This window comes from Ctenocephalides felis, unplaced genomic scaffold, assembly GCF_003426905.1.
Source record: "Ctenocephalides felis isolate EL2017-DRISC unplaced genomic scaffold, ASM342690v1 CF-g0.4_SCAFFOLD_01886, whole genome shotgun sequence".
Lineage (NCBI taxonomy): Eukaryota > Metazoa > Arthropoda > Insecta > Siphonaptera > Pulicidae > Ctenocephalides > Ctenocephalides felis.
Window position 1 is genome coordinate 20,210,651 of NW_020538040.1, and position 26,240 is coordinate 20,236,890.

General features: G+C 25.9%; 1 protein-coding gene and 1 pseudogene across 1 annotated transcript in view; one reads left to right on the forward strand and one right to left on the reverse strand.

Annotated features, from left to right (window-relative positions):
- The window catches only part of LOC113374740 (probable 28S rRNA (cytosine-C(5))-methyltransferase), a 35,955-nt gene that overhangs the window by 4,727 nt on the left and 4,988 nt on the right, over positions 1–26,240 (forward strand). The window lies entirely within an intron of this gene.
- On the reverse strand, positions 581–1,322 carry LOC113378772 (annotated as a pseudogene).

Consider the following 26,240-nt stretch of genomic DNA (forward strand, 5'->3'; position numbering starts at 1 on the left):
CCTTTTTGAGAAATTTTAGGTACAGAAATAAATATTTATTGATACGAATTTTTCTTGTTATTTATTTCAACATGCTTCTCAATTTTTTTCATTAAAATATATGCCATAATATGCCGGATACAATCTTTTTGCCGTGGCCGATGCGCCAGAGCATGCAGGTGTCATTTGGTGGGAAATCAAAACAATAGTATAGAGTCTATACTGGAGTCTATACTACAAAAAATTTGAGAACTTGTCATATTTTTTGGATTTTTTCTTTTTTAACTAGAGTCTATAGTATATTCAACAAATTTTATGATGCATTTTTTCTGTAAGAATAGTTATGACAGCTTTTTTCATCTTTTGGCACGACATCTCCACGATAAACATACAGCAACCAATATATTTACTTCTCTTTTTGTATCGCATTTCACCATTTGATTAAAATTCTTAAACAATTGAATTGTGATCTCGTTGACACTTGAAACTTCATACTGAGATTCATTTACTAAAACAATTGATGCATAGTCTAGAAAAGTAAATTTTCGGTACCGGTTCAAAATTTGTCTGAAATTCACCTAAATCGACGTTTAATTATCCATTAAAAACAAAAAGAAGCAGTAATTCATGAAACCACTTGACTGATCAAACGATTTAAATTAGTGTAGCGGGGTCGTTCAATTCCTAATTTGGTCCGACAAATATCATAAATAGCTTCGTTATCAACCATAAATGCTACATCTGCTGCTGCAATAGTTGCATGTGTGATTAAATGGCATGGTGGGATTCTACAACAGCCGTTGACACCTGCAGAGCTGGATATACTGCTACTTGTAACTTACATTTCTTGTGGTAGGTGTCAGGGAGTTTTTGTATTAACAACGATGAAAAGCCAGATTCAGTACCACCTCCAAATGAATGAAATACAAGAAACCTTGCACACATGTACATTGTTCAGTTGAGCCGGCGCACGCAAAGCATAACATTTTTGACATCTCTTCCGATTGAATAGTGACCACGAGCGTAGTGACTGGCAGCATCTTCTTTAGCAGTTATCAAGTTATCTATTCTGAGAAGGTTTTCATAGGTTCCTACCTAAACTTCATCGATAGCCGTTGGCTCCAGGTCAACCATAATGCTCCTTGGGACCAATTGACCAATGACACTTTCATTGAAGAATGGGATATAGCATTATATTCTGTCTGCTGCCAATTCGATCTTTTACTAGGATTAGCTAATATGCCATTCGGTTCAACACCGTCTTCAAGACAGTAAAGTTCCCATGTCGCGTTCCCTATCTGGACTACAGCTTGGCCAACGTGTGAATAGATGCATTCCCTCATTATAAATTATTGTAAAGTCTACTTAAAATTTGAAGTTATAAAATAAGCAGTGAAATATATAAACTAAAATGACATTTGTTTTGTTTTTAATGATAATTATTTAAGTAATGATATTATAACCTTTTTGAGAAATTTTAGGTACAGAAATAAATATTTAATTGATACGAATTTTTCTTGTTATTTATTTCAACATGCTTCTCAATTTTTTTCATTAAAATATATGCCATAATATGCCGGATACAATCTTTTTGCCGATGCGCCACGAGCATGCAGGTGTCATTTGGTAGGAAATCAAAACAAATAGTAGTCTATACTGGAGTCTATACTACAAAAAGTTGGAGAATTTCTCGTATTTTGTTGGATTTTTCTATTTTAACTAGAGTCTATACTATAGACTCTAGTTAAAATAGAAAAATCCAAAAAAATATGAGAAATTCTCCAATTTTTTGTAACTTGAACAAAATATCACTTTAGTTTGTTTAAAAAGTAGGTTAGTTATAGTCTTGTGTGTTTCTTTAGGTTCAACTAAAATAGAATTTAATCCTGAATGCAATGAATTTTGTCTCGTTTTGATAGAACGTTTAGTTTTTTTCCCTATCTTTCCCGCTAATTAGGAAGAATCAAAAAAATTCAAAACCAAAAAATCGCGCGTCAAAGTTTTTATAAAATCAAAAAATTAATTTGTTCCTGAAATTTTATGGATATATTTTTGGCTAGTTTTGGAAAACATTTTTGCAAAAAAAAAAGAATTTTCACTAAAGCAGGATCCGCCCTTAACTAAGAAAAAATGAAAAAGAGAGAGGGAAAGAAAAATTCAATATATGAAAAAAAAGGTTTTACAGAGATTTCTTATTAATTTTTTTTTTAAATTATGTTTTGTTTTATATCGTTATATTATATTCATAAGCTTTGTATAAATGATTATGTTGTACTGTGTTACACACATTTCTGAAAATAAAAATCTGTTTCTGACAATAAAAATTGTTTTTATGTACATATCTACAAATGTTCAAATTATCATTTAATTTTAGCAAATTTTATTATGTTTTAAATATTTAATAGTTTAACGTAGAAATTGGTTGATTTACAAATTATTGTGTTTTTTATTGTTTATACCACTATTTGGGAATCAACTCAACGTTTAGAAAAATATTGCTAATATGTTTCAACCTATACTAATCGTGTAAGATGTTCATTTATAAATTAATTATAACATTCTCTGAATATCAAGAACTTGTATCAAAAATAGAAACAATACTATAAATACTCGTAAACCAATCAATCAAATAAAGCTCCAAAAGACAGGCGAGAAGTGCCACTTTGAAGCTTGAAAGTTCATAATCAGTTTTTTCAAATCCTAGGCTGATGTAGTGTTAAATATATATATTTTTTTTTAATCTCTGAATTAAACGTATTATAATAAATATGTAATAGGTCTAAAGCTTTGAGGCAAAAATAAAATCAAGAGTTCAAATTTAGAAAAATGATAAATTAAAATTGAATAAATTAAAGAAATAATGACAATCTAACATCCTGTCAATATTCAATAATTTTATTATTTTTGGTAATACCATTTTCTCTATGTTATGAATAATATCATTTAGTAGCATGATAAATTCTTATAAAATATTAATCACTCATAAAATATTACACAAAAATGTATTTAAATTTACAGATCAATTTAGAAGAACATGGCTATGGCACAAATGTGTTATTAAAATTAAAACAAAAAAGAAGAAACAACAAAAACTTGAAAAAAATGTGATATAAAATAAAATTCAAATCTCCAAATTAATTACAAATTCATATTTTCACAATATATTTTATATTTAAGGAATGATATATAAATATAGAAATATTAAAATATTATGATTATTTTTATAATACAATTACATTAAATGAATTTAAAAAAAAATATCTAGAGTAAGTTGAAATTTTAAAAATATAAAAAAAAATACATTCATAATAATAAATATTAATATATATGGCAACGTGAAAAATATTTTTTATTGCGTATAGCTTCGTACACTTGGACCTTGTACTTGTCAGTATTTTCAATTATTAAATAAAAATAAAATAAATAGAAAAGTGTGTTATGCACTTGTAAACTATTCCACATTCGAGTCGAAATAGCTCAAGGTCCCAAAAATATTTCATAGTTAATTGAATTGTGCAACTGACACAATTATAATAGAATCACACTAATAATGATTTTAAGATCACAATAGCAATCTAATGCAATCTAAATAAAAATAGATTTTGTCTGTGTAAAATAAAACAAGAAGAATATTGGTGCAAGTTTGCAAAAATTTAGATATAATGATATTTATATAAAGCTTCAAGCAAATAGCAAATTCTTCTTTTTTAAAAATAATGTTCAATTAAAATTAAAAAAAATCAGTTTCATATTTTATAAATACCAACATTTAGTATAACATTATGAATATGGAGTATAATTTTTCTTACCCGTTTTTTTATGAGATATTTTAGAGCACGATTGTTTTCTAATGATATTTAATTTCTAATTTTATTTGACTCATATTGTTCGTTAATTTTTTTCTGATAATAATATTTTATTTATTAATTGTATATTATTTAACTCAGTTTGACTTAATTAAATGTGTCTTAAATGAAAATATGGTTTTAACTTATACGAAAAATTATAAAAATAAAATTTGTTCTATTTTTGTGTCGCTTTTAGATATTTTCTTTTAGTATATAATTTTTTTTAACATTTGTTACCATAGAATAACATAAATAAGCAATTGAAATATTATTATTTGATTGTGGTTCATTTGAGAAATAATAAATATATTCCTAAATAAAATTAAAATATAGCCCTTAATTGAAATAAATATAAAATCTTAAAAATATATGTAGAGTAGGGCAGGGCTTAAAAGTCCGCGCGTAAAAAGACTCACCACCGATATCTCAAAAACAAGAAAAGTTAAGATTTTTTTTACAAACAGTATTTGAAAGTAAAGGGAAAAAATATATACCCCGCCTCACTTTGATTCTTACGACTATCATCGCTATATGAAAATCCATAGCATTTTAGGTCGTGAGCACTATTATTTAGTTTACGAAACCTTAAAAACAAAAAAAAGATTTTTAAATATACGTTATTCAATTAAAATAATTAAAGTTAAAAAAAAGCATTTTTACAAGAAATAAATTACTAGTTATTCCAACTACGCTAATAAAAATTTCCGCCAAAATACGAGATCCAGGTTATATATGAAATTTATATTTTGCATTAATTAAATAATGTAGCTACTTTTTTTGTAAAATCCTCTTAAAATTAAAAATAAGACATTAGATTTGTTTGCTCCCCTGGCTTTCCCAATTTACCTCGCTTGTGGGGTAAGAAGGACCAGATGACAAATTTTTGAAAAATAACCAAAAAACATAGTTTTACAATGATGAACTAAGTATTTTACCGAATTAATAAAAAATGGGATAGTTAGATAGTTGTTTGTTTGATATGTGTTATTTATTTTGATGTAGTTGGTTTGGTTTTCACGGTGTATTTGCCAAATATCAAATTGGACTTTTGTGCCCTGACCTGCCCTACATCATGTTTAAAAAAAAATTGTGAATTTTTATTTATTTTAATTATTTTTATATTTTTATTAATTAATTTAATATTTTTTAGGAATAGATGAAAAACATTAATTTTTTAAATGAGAGCAATTACAAAGTAGGCATTACAAGGTGAGGCTAGTATAAAATAAAGTAGATCTTTGGGAAAAGCATTTAATAAATATTATTAATGCTATTATATTAATTTTTGTCATTACCAACCCTTTCTCTACAATTTGCAAAGATATCTGGATGCTCTTCAAAATGATTTATTCTGGATTGGTATTATATTTCATCAATATTTAAAGTGTCAACTTCATCATACTAAATCAAGACTAATTCTGTACCAAAATTTGTGATTCATAACAAATTTTTGTCAGTGTTTATAAAACTTCCTCCAAACAATTTACTCACAAGGTAAGTAAAACTAATGTGCCAAATATTAAACAAAACGACCAACCACATTCATCAAACTTACATGATTTTTTTTTTAATTTTTATGCACAAACTTAAAAATGTGCACGCATGTAAACCACCTCGGCGTGACAAATAATGATGATATCTAATTGAAATTCAAATAAATTCAATTCCACTTTATATCACCATAATAAATCCCGATCGGCACTCGGAATTAAAACAAATAAAATAAACAATTCGATTGATATTCGATGCGTTAGTTATGCAAAAATTATCCAATCGACAATTACACACAACACTTATAAATAATTCATACGTCAAACGCGGAGAAGGAGCTCCGCGTGAAACCGAAAGCTCGCACTCCCAACTGGGGAACTTATAGGCGAATAAGACGACGGCGGGTCGGCGGTTCGCACGATGCAAACTGTCTTGAACCAGGAGATTCATGGACAAATATATTAACAATATTTACTTTGATTTAGTTTATTATTATCGAGTCCAAAGTCGCATAAAATGGTTTGGGGCGGTCCATCAATCATGCGATCGATTTTTTAGGGATTTTTAAACCCTCCCTCCCCCTTGATGATACGTCGTAATATTTAGAATTAACCCGTCCCCTCCTCCATCACGTGTATTTTTAGTAATGTAAAATTTTCTGAGCAAATTTTTCGAATTTACGAAAAAACGTATTTTTTTTTTTTTTTTTGAAAATGTAGGTGAAAATTAAATATTCAAATATCTTACTAAATCCCTCCTCCCTCCCCCATGTGATTTTTTGTGATTTTTTGTCAAACCCCCCCTCCCACAAAAAGCCTCACGTGATTAATGGATGCCCTCCCCCTCTGGTAATTATTTTGTAAAACTACGTGCAAAAGTATAACTAGTAGTGCATAGCATCGTGCCTTAAGGCAGATTGCTAAAACTTTCTGTACTGCTATTGAACTTTTAAAAAATAAAAATAATATAAAATCAACAAATAATTATTATACATGTTTTAAATATTTTTAAATGATTATTATATATACTTATGCATTCGTATTTTATAGACAAAATAAAAAAGCATATAAATTAAGGCGAGCGGTATTGTAATTCTAAGCATTATAATTCCTGGTACGGAAACCAAAGAAATGAGAACAAAATTTGTACTTTTTATTAAAATCTCTATAAAATATCTGATTATTTGATGTGCTTATGTCCAATGATAATTTCTGACCACATAATGTCAGTGGAGCTTTATAGCTTTTTTTTGCATATTCCAAACCGCTAGCCCTACCTTTCTAAAAATGTAATCAGTTTTTCACTCCGTCAATACAAGTAAACCAATTTTGAATAATTCCAACATGATGCAATGTTCTCTCAAAAACGGAATTGCCATTTTTTAACTTTTTGCCCCGTAACTTTGAAACGATTGTACCTACTTTTTGCAAAAACTAATCACATCTCCCAATCAATAGAAATCGAAAGTTTTTTGAATCATTCAAATCAGTTGATCTCAAAATGTTTGACAAAAAATTGTATCCGATTATACATAAATGCACATACATCATTTTTTTTTCTAAGAATAAGGTATGTCAAAATGTTTATCTTTGAAACGTAAAAATATGAAAAAATTTTCATTTTCCATTATTTAACTACTACTATAACTTAGCCAACGGGGTTCATAAAAAAAAATTAAAGTTACATACACATACATTTTTTTTAAGCATTCCAAAATGGATAAAGGGCTTTGAAATGTAGAGATATATACAAATTTTCATTTTCAATTTTTGGCGATTACTATGACTTAAAAAAATTTAAATCAATTCAAATTTTGAAAATTGTTACCTACTACCCTTGGGGGTGCGCAGAGAGATAAAATTTAGCGATTTTTCGTATATGTATATATATATATATATGTGTGTGTTTAGCGATATTATTATTTTTAGAAATATACCATAGTACAAACAAGGTGATCAATAATGATTTAAAAATGAAAACATTACAAGATAAAATAGTAAGCACAAAAACATGAACAAATATTATAAATTTACTCAAAATTAGTACCGATAGTTATTTCAGATCTTAAAGATTTTTAAAAAACGTGAAAGTGGTCACTTAAGTCCTAACGCTAAAAATCTTAAAAAAAATTATTGAATTTTATCTCAGATAATTTTGTTACTTTGAAAATTTTTATTTTCTTATATATTTTCATGTAAGCTTATATATTTTCATGTAAGTTCTGATTGCTATATAAATTAATGTAAAAAAAGCGATATTAAAATTATTGATTAAATATCAATTACTAAAAACAGCTCAATTACTGATATCAATTCATGAAGATAATTATTCTCTATCAATATTTTTCAAGTAAATTTTAATACTTTAGATCGAATCAGAAGTTAAAATTGAAAATTAACAAATTTAACTGTTAATTGCAAAAAAAAACAAGTCGATCGATTTTTATATATGATTGGTTATTTTTGATACATATCGACAATAAGGGTATATAGATATTGTTTATGTATTAACAATAATTGATACCTAAGTAATATTTTTGAATTTAAAAAAAAAACGAATAAAGGATCAAGAAACGTTAACAAAACTATTTCTAACTCAAATCTTTCAAATTTGAATTTTAAAATCAGTTTACGATAGAAATAACTTATTGGTATCAATATACAATATTATATATATAATTTACGCAATTTTTTACGCAACTAAACCAATTATTTACTTTCATTATTTTTGACACTAGCTTGTTAAAACTTCTATGAAAATGTTAAATTTGTGTCTCTTATACTTCCTACATTCTCCAATGATATGACAAGATACGTCATGAGAAATTCACTAAATTATATACAATGCTAATTATAGAGTTGTAATATTAGTATTACATAAAAAATGCTATTAAAATTTATTAAACAAAATTTTCAGAATATTATTTCCCTTTATATAGTATATTATCAAAGCACGTTTTGAGTAAATCCACGATATGATCTCGTTCTAACTTATTAACGAGCCGTTTGAAACAAGATTATGGAATATACGGGGAGTCGAAAATTGTTAAAGTAAACATTATATGTACATCTTTCATACAACTAGTATTACATAAATACAAGTACAGTACACGAGGTACCACGACATAGAGAAAACAGTAATACAAAGATACAGAATACTAAATTATCAAAGACCAAGAACGAAATTGCTCAACGAACTCGTCAAATCAATGCAAATAGATATCAAGGATTATAATATATATATATATATATATATATATATATATATTTGAGAGAATTTTTTTGATAACGTATATTTAACGGTTTTATATTATTTATTGAATTAGCAAGAAGAAGTAACAATATGGTATAAACCTGATTAAAAAATGTCAATTTTTATTGAATTTATTTATTTTTAAATCATTTATTTTTATTTAAATTTTTACATTCATATTCATCAAGAGCCCTATAGTCCACGTAAATATATACCTTTTATAATTAGTCTACTCTACTTATCAGAGTGGGTAAGTTTAATAGATTAATTGATTTTCACAATTAAAATGTATTGATTTAATTAAAAGGCGACTAAAAGGTTTTACCATTTTTAATTTACTTATCGTTATTGTATTATAATATTATACAGAAAATAATATTTTCAAATTTTGTTTTTATTTTATTTTTGTTGATGTGTAACAAATTATTGCTTCTCTCTTATTTATCTTGGAGACGTTTCTAAGGCATGTTTCCATCACCACAAGTAAAAATAATTCTAAAAAAATATAAACAAAATAAAGAAATACTAGCAAACATACCAAATTCACAATACTTAAATATTTTATAAGATTTTGACAAAAATATTAATGGTAGTTTCATACTATTTGCCTAAAAAAATAGTTTCAAGATTTTATGACCATATGTAATTAAAATTATTTTCATATTTGCTCTGATGATGAGGTTTCAAAACGTTTGTATCTTTAACATAATTCAATAAAATTGTGAAAAAAGAGTGTAGTATATTATTTTTTTTAACTAGTACTAGGGTAGTACTGCCGTAAGTCTGGTCCGTGACCTGAGGTAACTCCAACTCAATTCAGGGAAGAATATTGTGAAAATTTTCCCATTGCCATATCACACCGCAATGCCCGAAATAAAACTATTTTTGATCTATATTTCCAAATGAAAATAGATAACGCTGCTGCCCAGAACGGGGTATATATTATATAAAAAATTCCACTTAAGAGCCAAAAATTTTGAAGTTAGTTAAATAAAGTCGTTCACATTGTAAAAAAATTGCAATTAATTCTTTATATAAATTTCACCTATTCAAGTGCCTATTTAATATTACCTATTTATATTTAATATGTGCAGTCAAATTTTTGCTCTCAACAATTTTAAATGCAGTTTAAAATTATTTATAAATTGCATCCCAAAGTGCAATGCTAACAAATTTCGACAAATATATCATAAAATAGAAGCCGACTAAAAAACGACAATAATTTTTATTGAATATATTTATTTTTTTAATAATTTATTTTGATTTAAATTTTTAGATTTATATTCATATTCATTTAAGAGTACAGTAGTCCTTGTAAATATATAAAAATAACGTATGGATATGATATCATACAATTCATTTTAAATTAAAAAATATAGTATGGAAGCAAGTTAATATACTAATTTTAATAAACTTGTAACTCAAGATTTTTGTCATGAGTAAATACTTGAGAATTGTCAATCATCACTGGAATCAAAATACCGGAATATGAGGAGACGATATTTAAATACACACAAATATATATATATATATATATATATATATATATATAATTTAATAGACAATGCTTCAAAATACTACATTGAAATTTTAATTCAAATTGTACTGAAAAAATCCAAAATTGATATATATATATATATAAATATATATATATATATATATATATATATATAATGTATATTTAATCAAATACAATGTTTGAAATCCCGCGGATTTTCCGAAGAGCATTTTTAACGAATAGTATTAGTTAATAACACATCATAGGCCATCATTTTCAAATGTAATGACTCTATATACACAACAAATTAACACACCAAATTGATATTTGTCAACAATACAGTGATAATAATCTAGTAATTGATGAATGAAATTATTCTTGAACTGATCAATCTAATAAAAAATAAAAAACGTAGAGAATTTTCAAGGATTGCAGATAAGAAGAAGATGTATATTTTAAATTGCAACAGAAAATATTTTCTACTAATAATAAGCTTAATTTTCTGTTTAAATAATTATGAATAAATTTTATTTATAATTAGTTACTAAAATTTAACTTTGTGTAATATATAATAATTTCAAAAAATATTGCACATACACAAATTTGCCCGTATTTAATTACAGGTATAGAAAAAAGTGCATCGAGCGATATGCAAAGTAATTCGATAAGCATATTTATAATGATTTTTTTTAAATATTCTGAAGTTATTCGTATGTATTTTGGTATCAAATATTATTATTATCAGCTATTTTTGCAATAATGAATTCATATAAAAAATTTCAAAATTAAATTGTAATTCGGAACATTACGTTCTCTTACAGATTTTTAATTGTAAGCAAAATCAATTAAAAAATGTATGAAAATTTGTATAAATAAATTAATCAATTAGCAAGTTGAAATAGTAAAAAATGATTTAATTTCATTGTGTTCTATTATGCCGTACAAATAATGTATTCGTAAACAAAAAATAAATTTTAACATTAAAAAAGAAATATATCACAAAATCAAAAAAAATATTTTTAAACACATACCTATTTCTATTACCGCCCTCCAGTTCTGCAGTATATACTACCAAATTAAGAAAAAAATCAAAAATATATCAAAAACTCCACACTAGTCCTTGCAATTTCTGCAAAGTCAATTCTACACGTGTGCAAATATCCACGTTGCTTTCCAACTTAAAAATTTTCAAATCCTAATTTTTCGAAATGTGTCACACATAATTTTGGTACCCGAAAATTTGGATGAGTTTATCGAAAAAATCGATCAATTCCAAAGGGATTGATCATTTAATTCGATTAAAAATCGCATGTAAAATCCTGATTCCAATTATATTACTTATTAATTGTTGCACTCTATTCGACGTCCAATAAACTACTGACTCAAGTGATTTTTTTTCGCCAACACTTGTTCTTCGCACTCGCGGCCGCTTGTGTTCGCGACTCCACAGGTTCGCACTTAGGTCAATAGTTACAAAATGCTACGAGCAGACAAGACGCTCTTTTATATATAGGAAGTGACAATTAAATTTTGTCCAATACTAGATTATCGAGTTTTAGCCGAAGATTATGCATCTGCTTGCAATTTAGAGAATAATCAGCTTTCTAAGTTGGGTTCATATGAGCAAAGATCCACGAGAGATGCGCGGATGCACTATTGCACTTACACACCGGTTTGGAATATTGGAAATGATTGATTGCCGATATGGCTTATGGAAAACTTTGATAAATATTGAAAATACCTTATATTAATAATACTATCTCGTACTCAACACACTGAGGGTTCTGTATAAATACGAATTTATTTAATTACATTCACGTTGGATTGTTGAAGTACAAGCTTAAGCAAACTTAGCTGAACGTTGCATTTTTTATGTAGTTTTTCTATATATTCAATAATATTTTGCATAGAAAAAAGCTTCTCAACTTCGCAGTAATAGTATTTGCAAAAATCGAAAATGAAAATTTTTATATATCTTTACGATTCAAAGGTTTCTGAACAGTTTGGCATGCCTTAGAAAAAATGAATGTATGTGTGTGTCGACGATTTCGAGAACACGGATCAACCGATTTGAATCATTCAAAAAACATTTGATTCCTAATGATAAGGAAAAGTGTTAATTAGTGTTTAGCAAAGGCAGGCCAAGCCGTTCCGAACACACGCAGCAAAAAGTGCCAAAAATGGTAATTCAATTTTTGAGAGAACGGAGCGTCCGATTTGAATGATTCAAAAACATTTTATTTGTATTGACAAAATGAAGAACTGGTAAAATTTTTGGTAAGGCAAGATTAGCGGTTCAGGAGACAAAAATGATTATTAGACATATGCACATCAAATTAACAAATGTTTTCTGAATATTTTAATAAGAAAAACAAATTTTGTTAAAATTTCCATGGGTTTCGTATCAATGTTTATCCATTAGACTGCGGCGCAGCGCTCACGCGTCTCTATATTTCGTTAGTACAGCAGCTTATGTATCGCGATTACTTTGAAAAATAGTTCAAAATTTCACAGTATAAAAAAATTTTATTTTTTCTCAAAGGTCAAATTTTTTCAAGAATTTTAAAATTTTCAAAAATCTATTTTTTTTTTCAAATTTCAAAAAAAGTTTGAATCTTTTTCAAAAATTATTTGAATTTTTGGTAATTTTTGGTACGGGAATTTCTAGCAAGTTGCCCTAAGGCACGATGCCATGAACTACTAATCTTAGTATTCGCCACCTATTAATAGATAATAATTAATTTTCATATAGTTTGTATCAAATATTGATCATCCTATAGAGTATTAGATCCCAAAGATCTCTAGTCTACCTAGCTTAGCATGCATTTTTTTTAATCTATCAAGAATATAGAATTATAAAATTTACCTAGAGAAAATATATCAAAAGTAATCTTCGTATTTGCATCATATTTACAATAATTTTTAGCGCAAAAATATTCAGTAGTAAGTAAATGTTTTTTATTTCAAATTCAATTCAGACATATTATGTAAAGTTATTTTTCAAATAAAATTGGTATAATAACTTTTTGGTATAAGACTTTTAGTATTATATTAATAACTAATTGAACTACATGGCAGCGCATAACATGTATCAAAATAATGTATACCTAGAAATTATATTCAGGTATCATAAACTAAATACAAAAGCTCAAAACCATAAGAACTGCCAACGAAAAAAACTTTTGATATGAAAATTGATACATTTCAGTATATTTTCTGATAGCGCCGCCGTAATAATAAAGGTGGTAACTAGTGGATAAATAAAAAATTCTATACATACTTCGCTTGTTTTTGAGATAATGACGATGGATCTTTTGACTTGCGATCCTTTAAGCCTTGCTCTACCCCTTAAAGTATATATTTAAAATAGATTTAATAAAAATGAATTTCCATAAGAACTTGATGTGATTACGATGTAAGTACATTTCTCTGGAATCATCGTTAAAGAATGTAAGTTTGCCTGAATATCTATCTATGCATTCGTCTGCTTTAACTATTGCCCTATGATATGCATAAAGTCATGAAATGTTGCAAAAAATAAGTTTTTCTACATAAATATCAATATATTTGAAAATCTGTATTTTCATTAATGCATTCCATCAAATTTCATTCTGCTTTCGATTCATTTGGATGGAATGTATTTCGATTTTTATAGAGAAGTTTATGTCTTTGTTCAAATATTATATTTCATAGAATTCTTATATCATGCTAAATTGTTTGACAATATTATCAGAAAAGATACACGTCTGAGTCTGCGAATTTAAATTTTACATTCGTCTGCGTTTTCTCTAATATAGGTGCAGTGATTACAAAAAATTAAGTCGTTTGATAAAAATCAATAATAATTTACGGTAATATATAAATTAAGTTAAATAAAATTGATCGTTAAATAAAATCAAATGAAATTTAACAAATCAACATTTTCATAATAAATCCTGTGAATATTTTTGAAATTCAAAAACTGTTACAATGATATTATACAGGTAATATGTTTAAAGGACATGAAGCATTTCAAAATATTTCAAAAATATTTAAATTGTTTTAATTAATGTAAGCATTCACTCACAGAACTTATGGGAATATCTGCTGAGTCGTTTCATCTCAATAGTTTAAATTTTCTTTTAGAGCTTTTAAAATATCCAAATCTTTTCATAAATAGAAATTATGCTAATTAATATTTGATAAACACTAATAGAGCATTATTTTGTAATTAGTAATTTGAAATGAAATAGTCAAAATAAAAATGCAAACAGTGTTTGTTGAAATGATTATCATTTAATACCTGCGTCTTTTTCTTTAAAATAAATTAAAGACAAATATATTTTAACAGCTGAAGATATCATCGATTTATATTTATTATAGCTAATGAATAATTTTAAATCATGACACGTTTTATTTTATTTAACATCTGTGCCTTTTTATGCTATTGAATGAGTTAAGGCCAATTGTGTTTTGATAGCAGAACACATCATACCTTAATTTTCTGAAAACATGTTCAACAGCAACTAGGAAAGATCTCCTTCAGTTTATATTTGATTCGTTGAAATTTTAAAGCTTTACTTTTTAGTTTGAAAGGAAAACGGTTGGGAAACGCAAATAATACAACTCGACTAAATTATTACAACAAAGAAGTAGAAATTTTTAAAAAAATGCCATTTAAAATTTAGAATGCTAACAATTAGCTAAGAAAAAAGATATTTGTGCTTAAATATAGACACAAAGACGTAATAATTTTCACAAGATAGGAGACAATTTGTTGACTATTTATTCCTAAAGAAGAGATGTAGAAAGTAAATTTAATTGAATTTATTCCTTGAATTATTGAACTATAAATTTTTGGCCTATAAACTAGATCCATAATGTGAAAGCACAGCTTTTACCATTTCCTATCTTGTATCTTGCATTTAATTTACATGTTAATTTTTTATTTCCTTACCACCGAATTTTTGAAAATCAGCTTCCTGTTATATGAAACAAATTTAAATTTTTCATTTATTACTCTTCCTCATTGATTTGGCTATTACATCTAATTTGGGATTTTCAATCCATTTACGAGATGGACAAACCGAACTTGACGTAGATGACATCGACTATATCAACAATCCAACAGACCAGACCCATTCATTAATTTCATTCTATTGACGTATATGATTCATTAATCATCGGAATCTCACATAAATCGCCGAATTGTTGTGGAGGTCAAGTCAAGACATAAGAAAATAAAAGCTTAGACGATCTGATGTAATGTTTATTTAAATTCTTAGGTGCAATATTTGTCTATAATTTGCTCTACGCCATCGCGATGCTAATTCTCATTACGCGGCCAAATGCACAATGCTGTGGGAAAATGGGATTTTTGGGGGTACAAAGTTGCTTGATATTTTAACTCGTTTAGATCTTTTTTTATCGATGAATAGACGTTTTAAGATCTGAGTACTCAATCTATGACATCAAATATAAATTTAACTCTTTTGTTAAATTATATTTGTTGTCATAGATTGAGTACTTAAATTAAAATTTAAGAATTATGTTGTACAGTGATAAAAGATAAGTGAATAAATTTTAGTTGAGGAAAAATAGATGGATGAAGTTTTCCTTACATGTCAACTCAATCACAGAATAATTGTAGTGAAAGACAAAAGGGACACAGTTTGCAAATAAAAAAGCTAATATAAAAAATATTGGTATCAAAAATCAAAATTATTAGCTTGGCTATAAGTACTAATATACTAATATACTTTATTCTAAATAGATTTTTGCTAATGTACGAGTATAACAGAACACGTACAATATACATTGAATTAAATAGAAAGCATGAAAATACAACAAAAAATGCTCAAAATGCCCTTAAAACTTTTGCTAGACACAATTGATTGAAATAACTTGATCAATTGGAATATTGATATAGTAGTTTTATTTATCACAATAAATTTGTAATCTTATATTGCTACTTATCATTTTATTACTTTTTATTACTTTTATCTGTGATTCTCAGAAAAATAAAAATGATTATTTTTACAAATGTATTCATGTTAGTATTTGAGTATAAATGGTTTCGAATTTTAGTTAAAGCATTTTATAAAATTAATTTCATTGACACAGAGCCTTTTGAGTATTATTTATACCTCCGTATTTTTCACCTGCTGATTAACAATGTTTATTTTAATTAAAAAACAATAAAAAATTAAAATAAATATTAATCATTGCTTTTATGCAGTGGTGCCCTGTATATTATGGTGAATTACTGAAGCTTTTCGTTTTACAACATAATATAAGTAATACATTTGAACAAAAGTAAATTTTTTTACAATTCTTGATTTTGAATATATTAAATACTTGTGAAAATTATGAAATCTATTATTCTTAAACTATTATGGTAATTATTTTTTCAGTAATAATATATTCGACAAAAAAAATTCACAAATAATGTAGAAACTGAGATTATATAAAAAATATTTATTAATAAGTCTAAATATTTATAAAATTACTGTATTAAATAGTATAGGTTGATATTTACATTTTTTTATTTTTTACAGAGTAAAATTTTAAAACTGCTATTAAAAATACTTGTTGGTTAATTTTATTTCCTTACGCTATCAAAATAGCCAATGTTGGCATTAAAAATCTAAAATGCTAAGGGCACATCTTGTCAATTGTCAATTTGAAATAATAATTTCAAAAATTCTCATTTATTATTATGCAACGCTGATTTTAGTAAATAAGATTCCCGTAGTATCAAAATTAATTAACTTATCTAAGCGAATTATTATTAATATTCATTTTTGGCTCAAAAGCTTCATGAAAGTTGAACTTTCAAACATGGCCGTTTATCTCTTGATAGCGATAATGCTTGATTTAAGGCGATGGCTGATTACACATTTTTTCCCTCTACTTTCAATCATTGTTGTTAAATATTCCTAACTTTATTTGTTTTGAGATGTTGGTGGTGAACCTTGTTCTTTCGGACCTTTAAGCCCGCTCTACCCTATATTAAAAAGGTTAAACTATAATGATATAATTATTTTTTTAGATTTATTTCAAAATTAAAAATAAAATTTAAGATTGTGAAGAAACGTATCTGTCTCCTATGTGTTTGACACGTGTGCTATGATGTAGTTCATTTGATTTTGACAGTAGTACCAAAAATCAAATTGAATCTTTGTGCTCCGCCCTATCCTATATTAATATTTCTGATTTAATTTAAAATTTTAATTGATGCATCAATGTTATTTATATACTATTTTTCTTACAGTACTAATGTATATCAAACTTGTCTAGCACCAATACTAATCCATACTATGAGTTGACCATATTTTTTTTAAGTCAAATCTGGGATGGCAATTTTTAGTTATAATAAAATATACTAATCACAATTGTTGGTAAACTTCATCTTTGCTTTTGTTTATCTATTTTCCAGAATTAAGCTCTTGGATTCTCCCCTGTTTCCTTGCTTCGGCCCTGATTTTGGGCGCAAATGTGCGAATGCAAAGTGCGACGGGCCCCCACTTTGTCACTTTGAGCCGGCCGATTTTTTCAAAACACATAGACTAATGTGCTAGAGCACATCGTGTCATTTCGTAATGTCTTACTCGATGCTCAGAATTTGATGAGCTATGCTCGATTTGATTTTTGATTTCGAAGCTTGATTGCCACATCGGCATTTTGTTGATAAGTGTGTCAAACCAAATTTATAATGGACTCATGATCGAATATAATTGCAGCAAAAATATCGAATTATTTCGACAATGCTCGAATTATTGAGCACCTTTATTCGGTACGAGCAATGCATTCCAACTTCGTGCCATTGCAAGTGCATGGTATTGTGATACCAATTTCTTATTCATGTTCCCCAAATCCTTTGGAAATATTTTACAGATTACAGATTTTTTCAAAATTTCGAATATTTTACATATTATTTCCAGAAGGTCAAAATTTCGAACTTATTCATTTTTGGATTTTGTTCGAACGTATTTTAGTTTTATAACATTGGCCATGAAGGTGACAATATTCATGGCATTGATCTTTTACACGGAATAGTTGCTACCCTTGGTAGAGGGGGGTAAGAGAGAATTTAATGAAACTAATTGTCCACTTCTAAAGATAAAGTTAATAATAAATAACCAATAAATAAATCTTCTTTCATTATAACTTAGTGATAAATCAGTGATTGTAATAAGAATGCAACAAATACATACAAATACAAAACAAATCAGTGTTTAATACAGTCCACAGCTACAAGGGTTAAATTATAACGAGTTAAATATAAAGAATTTTAATAAATTTCATAATTACGTGGCGGTATACAGACTTCAAAAATATATCTTTAAAATACTCTATCATTTTAAAAATTTGAAATGTTTTGTTTTTTATTTAATCTCCAATAAATTTAAAATATCAATTTGATTATTAATTTACCTTAGCTATTATTCATACAATTTTGCTATCTATTTTGATTCAAACAGTGTATCGTCCTTCAATTATTGTGCATCGTGCAACAATTATTTTTTTATAATATTTTGTAGATGTAATCATAGAAATTTCTATATTAATATGCATTATATTTTATTTTTTTTAACTCTGTTTCATTTTATATTCAATTTATTGTATTTTTTATATTTTTTGTACCTAACAATTTTGTAAATAAGACATTGAAGTCTTGATTAACTAAAATAAATTATAACAAAAAAAAATCCAAATTTAAATTTAAAAAAAACTCAAATTTAAAAATTTTATTTTAAATATTTTATTTTTATTAATATTTTTTTAACATTGTGATTTTTTTTTAGAGATTTAATCTTTTTTTAGTCAGACTTAAATGTATATAATTATTGTTATTCAATTACAAACAATAATTCAATTTTTTTTAATATTTAAGATTTTTCTGCAATCTGCTTTTTTATGAACAAAAAGCAGAGATTACTAACTATTTTAATTCAAATGACGAAAATTTTGCACATATGGAATCCTAAGTTAGGTAAAACATTTGTAACTTCTGCACAAAGTACAAAAGTACCGTTACCTTAAAGTAAGAAGTTAATAAATTAAGTTAAAGTAAGTTTTGTCTAAAAAATAAATATGTAAATTAGTTTCAATATGATTTCAACAAACCCATAACATTTAAAAAAAAAGTCAACAATTGGGTTTTATAAATTGGAGTTAAAAAATATTCGAGTGATATGTTAAAAATATACCAATTATAGTTTTGTAATATTATCTATACTATAAATAATTATCAAAACGTTTTTGCATACTTTTGGTAATGTCATCAACTTGTAATTATACACGTGTTGCAATTAAAAAAAATAGATTCAAATCACTATTGTGTATCGTGTATCGAAGACAATATGAAGCATTCGAACTAATTTTAGCAAGTAAATTAGCAATAAAGCTTCATTTAAAGTTACTGTTTAGTTACAAATTTAGTTTTTCAGTTACTGATATAAGTTTTACAAGTTTTACGTTCAAGGTTATATAGAAGAAAACCAATTGCGTCAGATTTTCAGAGTCTAATTGCATATAATGATATAATAAGTTATTATTTGGTACCTGAAAATTTTATAAATCGACTTGAAACTAACAATAATATTAAATCATACATTATTCCAAAATATCGATTTACATAAATTGTGTAACAAAATATTTTTGTACATAGTAAAACTTGCTATGCAAGCATTATCAGCAATTTTTGCGAAGGAAAACCGTATTTGCATATGATTATACTATAAATAATTTAAATGTATAAACCAAATATTTTATACACGCAATTATAAACAATATTTGCGTGAAAACAACAAGTGACTTTTAAACTCAATCTTTTAGAATTGGAAATGAACACCATCTATAAAATTTATTTGTTTTAACATATCATAGGGTATAGTAAAAATTGTTGTACGCGACAAAAATTTATGAAAAATATTTTTATATCTCTACTTTCAACACTTTCTGATCGTTTTGGCAAACCTTAGTAAAAAAAAGTTCTGATACATTTTTTGCGATTTAGGAAGCGGTTAAACCAATTCAAAAAATATTAGATTCGTATTAGTGGTTTACAGAATTCATTATCATTCGGTAGGCAAGTCGAGAAATTTCCAATATAGAGATAAAAAAATTGCAAATCCAAAAATTCCCTACAATTACTTATAAAATTCAACCTAGGTAAACTTTTAAAATTTTATATAAACTATGTAAAATTTGATTGGAAATTTTAAAAATCTGTTTTTTTTTTATCGAAATCGAAGAAATTCATGAATTTAATCAAATATAAAATTGAAACTAAATAAACGATTTTCAGTAAAAAATCTTTGGTTATTTATGTATTGATTAAATAAATCGATGTTGAATTATTAATTTACCAAATGTTCAGTACCTAGATTTTTTAACACAATAAGCGATTTCAAATATTATTACGCAAAAACTATAGGTTTTAAATAAATTAAAAATTTAAAGTAATTATATCAAAAACCTAATACTTGAAAATATTAAAATATTTCATTTTTATTCTTAACTACTATTTATTAAGTTTTTCTGTTCCGTACTATTTTCATAAAAAAGCATTTTATTAATTTAACTATCGCTTATGTTTGTATGAATATCTTACCGTTTTTGTATAAATATCTAAATAATTAAAAAGTAACTATCGCTTATTTTTGTATGAAAATAATCAGGTAATTAAAAATAATTATGCTATTTTAAAAAAAATTAGTCAAGGTGTAAGGCTGAACATTTTGAAATCTGTTTTAAAATTTTCAGAAAAAATTGATGCAAAGCAACAATTAAAAACTGGCTGAAAAATATATGATAGAAAAATAAAAAAAAAAAAGAATTAATATCAATATAACTTCATTAATGGCATCCTATTGCGACATTTACGAATGAAATACAAATACACCTCATGTCTTTATTTAGTACAATATTAATAAATTTTGAAATTAATCTGTTTTTATGTGTAATTCAACATGCGAGTAATTTAAAATAAAATTAACCACCTTAACCGTAAGTAATCTCATATGGTCAGTGTATTAAAAATTAACAAAATCTTGGCATAAATACTACATTCATAATGTAGTATGGGCAGTGTTCATAAGACTAATATAGAAATAATACAGAAATTTCAGGACAAATTTTCATTAATAACAGAGAACTATCGACGAAGGTTGAAAAAAAAGCAAAACTGAATTTAAGTTATCAATTTTTCTGATAAAGATTGATATAACCTAATCATTATTTATAAGAAATTATTTATAAGTGAATGGTTAAGATTATATTATTATCAAAAAAATATTGTTAATATTATAACGAATAGGAAAACAGTTATTGAGTTGTTTTTCTAACATGCCCATTTAGTATACAATGTCCCTTTACGACTGACAATTGTAAATTCCCCAAATTTATTAAATGTCCTTAACTGGACAGTTGTAAATCGTTGTAAATAAAATAGAGAATAAAAAATAAATACATTAATAAAAGTGACAGTCAGACCTATTAGAATATAGTCCAAAACTACAACAGCAAATTTTGTACAAAAACTCAACTTATTCGAAAGTATCGTTTTCTGTATGCTAATATAAAGTCTTCTGATATATAAATATCAACAATCAACCCTAGATTTAAAAAAATAAAATATTTACAATCCAAGTAATCTATTCAAATCTTGCTTAAATTTTAAACTTCACCAAGTCACAAAAAAAAAACAAAAAAAAACAAAAATATATAAATATAAAAAATAAAAAAAAAACAATATAACTTTACAAAATTCAAAAGTCTCGATTATCAAAACCAACATGAATCATTGTGGGCCCCCATGCCCTCGAAAGAACAAGAGAAAAGCGCGACGGCCGCGTTTGGTTTTGGCACCTTGCGGAAAACATTATCATTATGCGTCGAACAACTGCGGGTAAGTCATAAACAATGATATAGTTATTAAAATTTAATTTGGCTATGATATAATAATTAGTTATACAGTTTATAAAATTACTAAAACTGTGTAGCTTTAATATAATAGACTTTACAAAAAATGAAAACGTCAATCAGAGAATTTTCCAGAAATTTTGAAATAATGGATTTTTTGACATTTTATAAATTTTGAAAATGTTCAAAATTCAAAAATTCTGGAGTTCGATTTCAATATACTGAAATTTACGACCTTTAGCACTACATGCACTTTGCAAATTTGAAAAAATTAAAACCACGAAAACTTTGTTAAAAATATCATGGGCATTACACTTTGAAAATTTAAAAAAATTAAAACGACAAAAACTTTGTTAAAAATATAATGGACATTGAACTTTGAAATTTGAAAAAATCAAAACGACGAACACTTTGTTAAAAATATTATGAACATTGAACTTTGAAAATTTGAAAAATATTGCGCATATGAACTGTATTGGTGACATATTCACCCATTGGAGTGATTCTCCAACTATGGATATAATATTTATCATAATAATTGTGTGTAAGTGAATGATATAAGCCCAAATAGCTCATAGAATTATATGTGTTCTGATTGCCATAGAAAAAAAAATTTAGAAAAAAAAAGTTGTATCTTAAAAATATTCGAAATTAACGACATTTCTAAAGTATGGTAATGTATGTATCAACGTTAAAATTAGTGAAATTCTTGAAGATTTTTAAATATTAACAATTTAACTTTAAGAAAAAGTTATGAAATATTTCAATATGAGCAAAATTTGTATGGCTAGAATTGTAATATAATAGACTTTGTGAAACTGATTGAGAAATAAGTGATTTTTTCTAGAAACATTAAAATAAAGGACTTAGATATTTTAGATTTTGGAAAAATTCAAAATTCAAAGAAGTTCTGAAATTGTGAATGAGTCCAAGTTCGATTTTAATATTTTGAAATTTGTATTTAAATATATTAGAAATTATCGAGACGTTTTAATTATTTTAATGTTATTAAAATCTCAAATAAAACATTTAATTTTTAACTTCCCATGTAGTTAATTATAGTACATAATCGCAAAAAAATCGAAAAGAAAACTTTTTGCATATCTTTACGTTTCCAAGGTACCTGAAAATTTTGGCAAACCTTAAAAAAATTGTTGTATATATGTGTGCATGGATGTGTGCGTGCATGATTTTGATGATTCCAAAGACATTCAATTAGTATTGATGGGGAGACGTGGTGATTAGTATCAGCGCAGACAGGTCTAGCCATTTCGGAGATACGGGGCAGAAGTGCATAAAATAGCAATTCAGTTTTTAAGAGTCCAATTTGAATGATTCACAATGTATTTCGTTTGTATTAGCGGAGTAAAGAAATGATTAAATTTTTAGGAAGGCAGGTCCAGCAATTTCAGACATCCGAGAAAAAAAACAGTTTTAAACCAGTTTTCAAAAATAATCAAAATTCAGCTCTAGTTCCAGCAATTTGCTTTAAGGCACGATGCTATGCACCACTATTTCAAAATTAAAATTACTAAAAAACTAGAAAATTTTTAAATAATTTATTGATAACTGAAATTAAGGAGTTTTGAAATATTTCTATATTTGCGAAATTTTTATTTGTACAGCTAGTAGACTTTGAAGTATATAATGACTTTTTTAAAAAAGTTTTGAACAATGGCTCGATGGTAATTTAAATGCCTTTTTAGAAGTTAAGTAAAATATTTTCATTTCCCTCGTAAATATTTAAAAAAAACAAAATGTGAATTAAATCATTGTTGTACATATATAGATGAAACATTGTATAAATTTTATTTAAACCGAATATTTACGACGCTACTTCAAATTTAATAATTTATTTCAAATATCTATTTTCAGAGAACGCTGTACAGATGTGTACGACCCATCCAAGTTGCCATTAATAACTCACATTCCGGTAGTGGAATACCGACCCACTTCAAGACCCCTAAATGTGGGTATAGAAGACGTCTACAATGCTCATTATTATTTGATAAATGTAGACCCATGCGACCCTCCAACAACGGCTGGAATTGCCTTCAAATTTTTACCATCTTTACCACCTTACCCACCGCCATTTGACAAGAGATAACATGGTCAGGAAACATTGTCATGAAAAGTTTAATTTAAACTTTAAATGTGGGTTTAGTATTATAAAAAATACGAAAATATGAAAAACCAAATAACCTAAAAATACAACATCAAAAGTAATAATGGTTTTATTTAAATTTTATGAATATTCTTCATAACTTGTTCATTTTTTTTACTTTAACCAACCTAATTCAATAGATTATTGCTTTTTAACAAATTGCAATCAGGTATTAGGGAATTGGAAAATAATTTTTTTTATAAATTACTTAACATGTTTAAGTAATTTGGTTTTTACACTATTGAAAAATATTTAGAATATGACTTAAAACCAAGATTAGCTTTTGACTAAAACATCTGTATTATCTTCTTCAAACTAAACTCTAAGAAATTATTAAGTAAATAGGTGTTTTTCAAACTTTATGTAATTTAGTATAAAATTATTTAGTATTAATATGTATTGTTAAAAAATTGGTAATATTATTAATAGAAAAGATACCTAATAATACTCCTTACTAATGTATGAATAATTGAATATATTATCCATATAATTACATTTAAATAAAATTAAATTTGGCATAATTATCACATGTAGGGTAGATACATTTTTTATTCAGTTTATTAAATTTAAAATATCTGAATCAAAATTAAAATATGCGAATCTGTTAATATTAATAACTTTTTAAGTAATATACGAATATGAATATGACTCTCATATTCTAAAATATCCTTTGTATTATTTAAGTTTTATTTTAATAAATAATATAATAATATTTAATTTACTTAATAAATATTTATATTTTCCTTGTCATTCACATCACATTTCTTCTGTATTCTTTTAGCAATTAAAAGAATTTTTAGTTATTAATTTAAAGTAGAATTATCATAACATGTATTTAGTAAATTAATATCATTTGTTATCAGTTATCAAATAATTTTAGCATAGACAAAAATAGAATGTATTATATTTCATTATATTATTTTTATAGTAGATTCTTACCATCAAGGTCTAGTATAAATCCTTACAATCCTTTTTACGATCTGAGAAATTATTTTTTCTTATAGTTACTAATTTATTATTTGCTATTGCTGATTAATCTTAACAAAGAACAACTGTAACATATTTATATTTATGTATGTATATGAAATTTGAATCGACCGCCAAATCTCATACATAGAAAACATACTATGTCCTAAATTTATTAAGTAAACTTATATTTATTCGTTAAAAAACAGCTATCAAATCTTTTTAATTTTCAATTGAGCCCTTTATAGTTGCCATCATAATGGAAAATAATAAAATATAATATATGTATTCATATTATATATTATTATATTATTATATTATATTATATTATACTATACTATGTTATATTATATTATATTCAAATTATATTATACTCTTCTTTTATCTATGATTATATTTATACTTGATTTTTACTTTTATACTTGTTTATATATATATTTGCCATCAAGATCTAGTATAAATCTTTAGTGTATGTTTAGTGTCATATTTATTCACGATCTAAGAAATTATTTTTTAATAGTTACTAATTAATTATTTCTTATCGCTGTTCAATGTCAATAACATACTATTACAATATAATAAATTCATATTTATTTATGTGTATGAAATTTGAATCGCCCGCCAAAGCTAGTGTCAAACAAGTCTAGTTTGACATACAATGTCCTGAAGTTCGCGCTGATTATAATCTTTTCATGCACGTTTTTTGAATAGTTTTAAGTTAGTGATAAATAAATAATAACAAAATGTTTATACATTCTGTGAAAGTTCATCGTGTTTATAAAACTGCTGCAAAATTATAAAGCAGGTCTTAGAAGATGGCAAAGGTGTCAAACAATTATTATTCGAGCAAACCCACGTCGTAAGTAGTAAACATTCGAACCTAACTTTTTGTCAGAGCATGTGACTCTGTTTGTATATAAATTAGAAAACGCAGGTATGTATATATTTTTTTATTTATTTCAGAATATCAAAACTTTGAATGCTTTAGTTTTTGAGACCTTAAAACATGCTAGAGTTTTGGATATATTGATACAAAGAACGAGTATTTTGTTCAATGAACCTAGGTTAGATCCTTGGTTAGCTAGAGTGCTTATGACAGAATTATTATGGGGCAAAAAAGACAAATTAGTCTCGG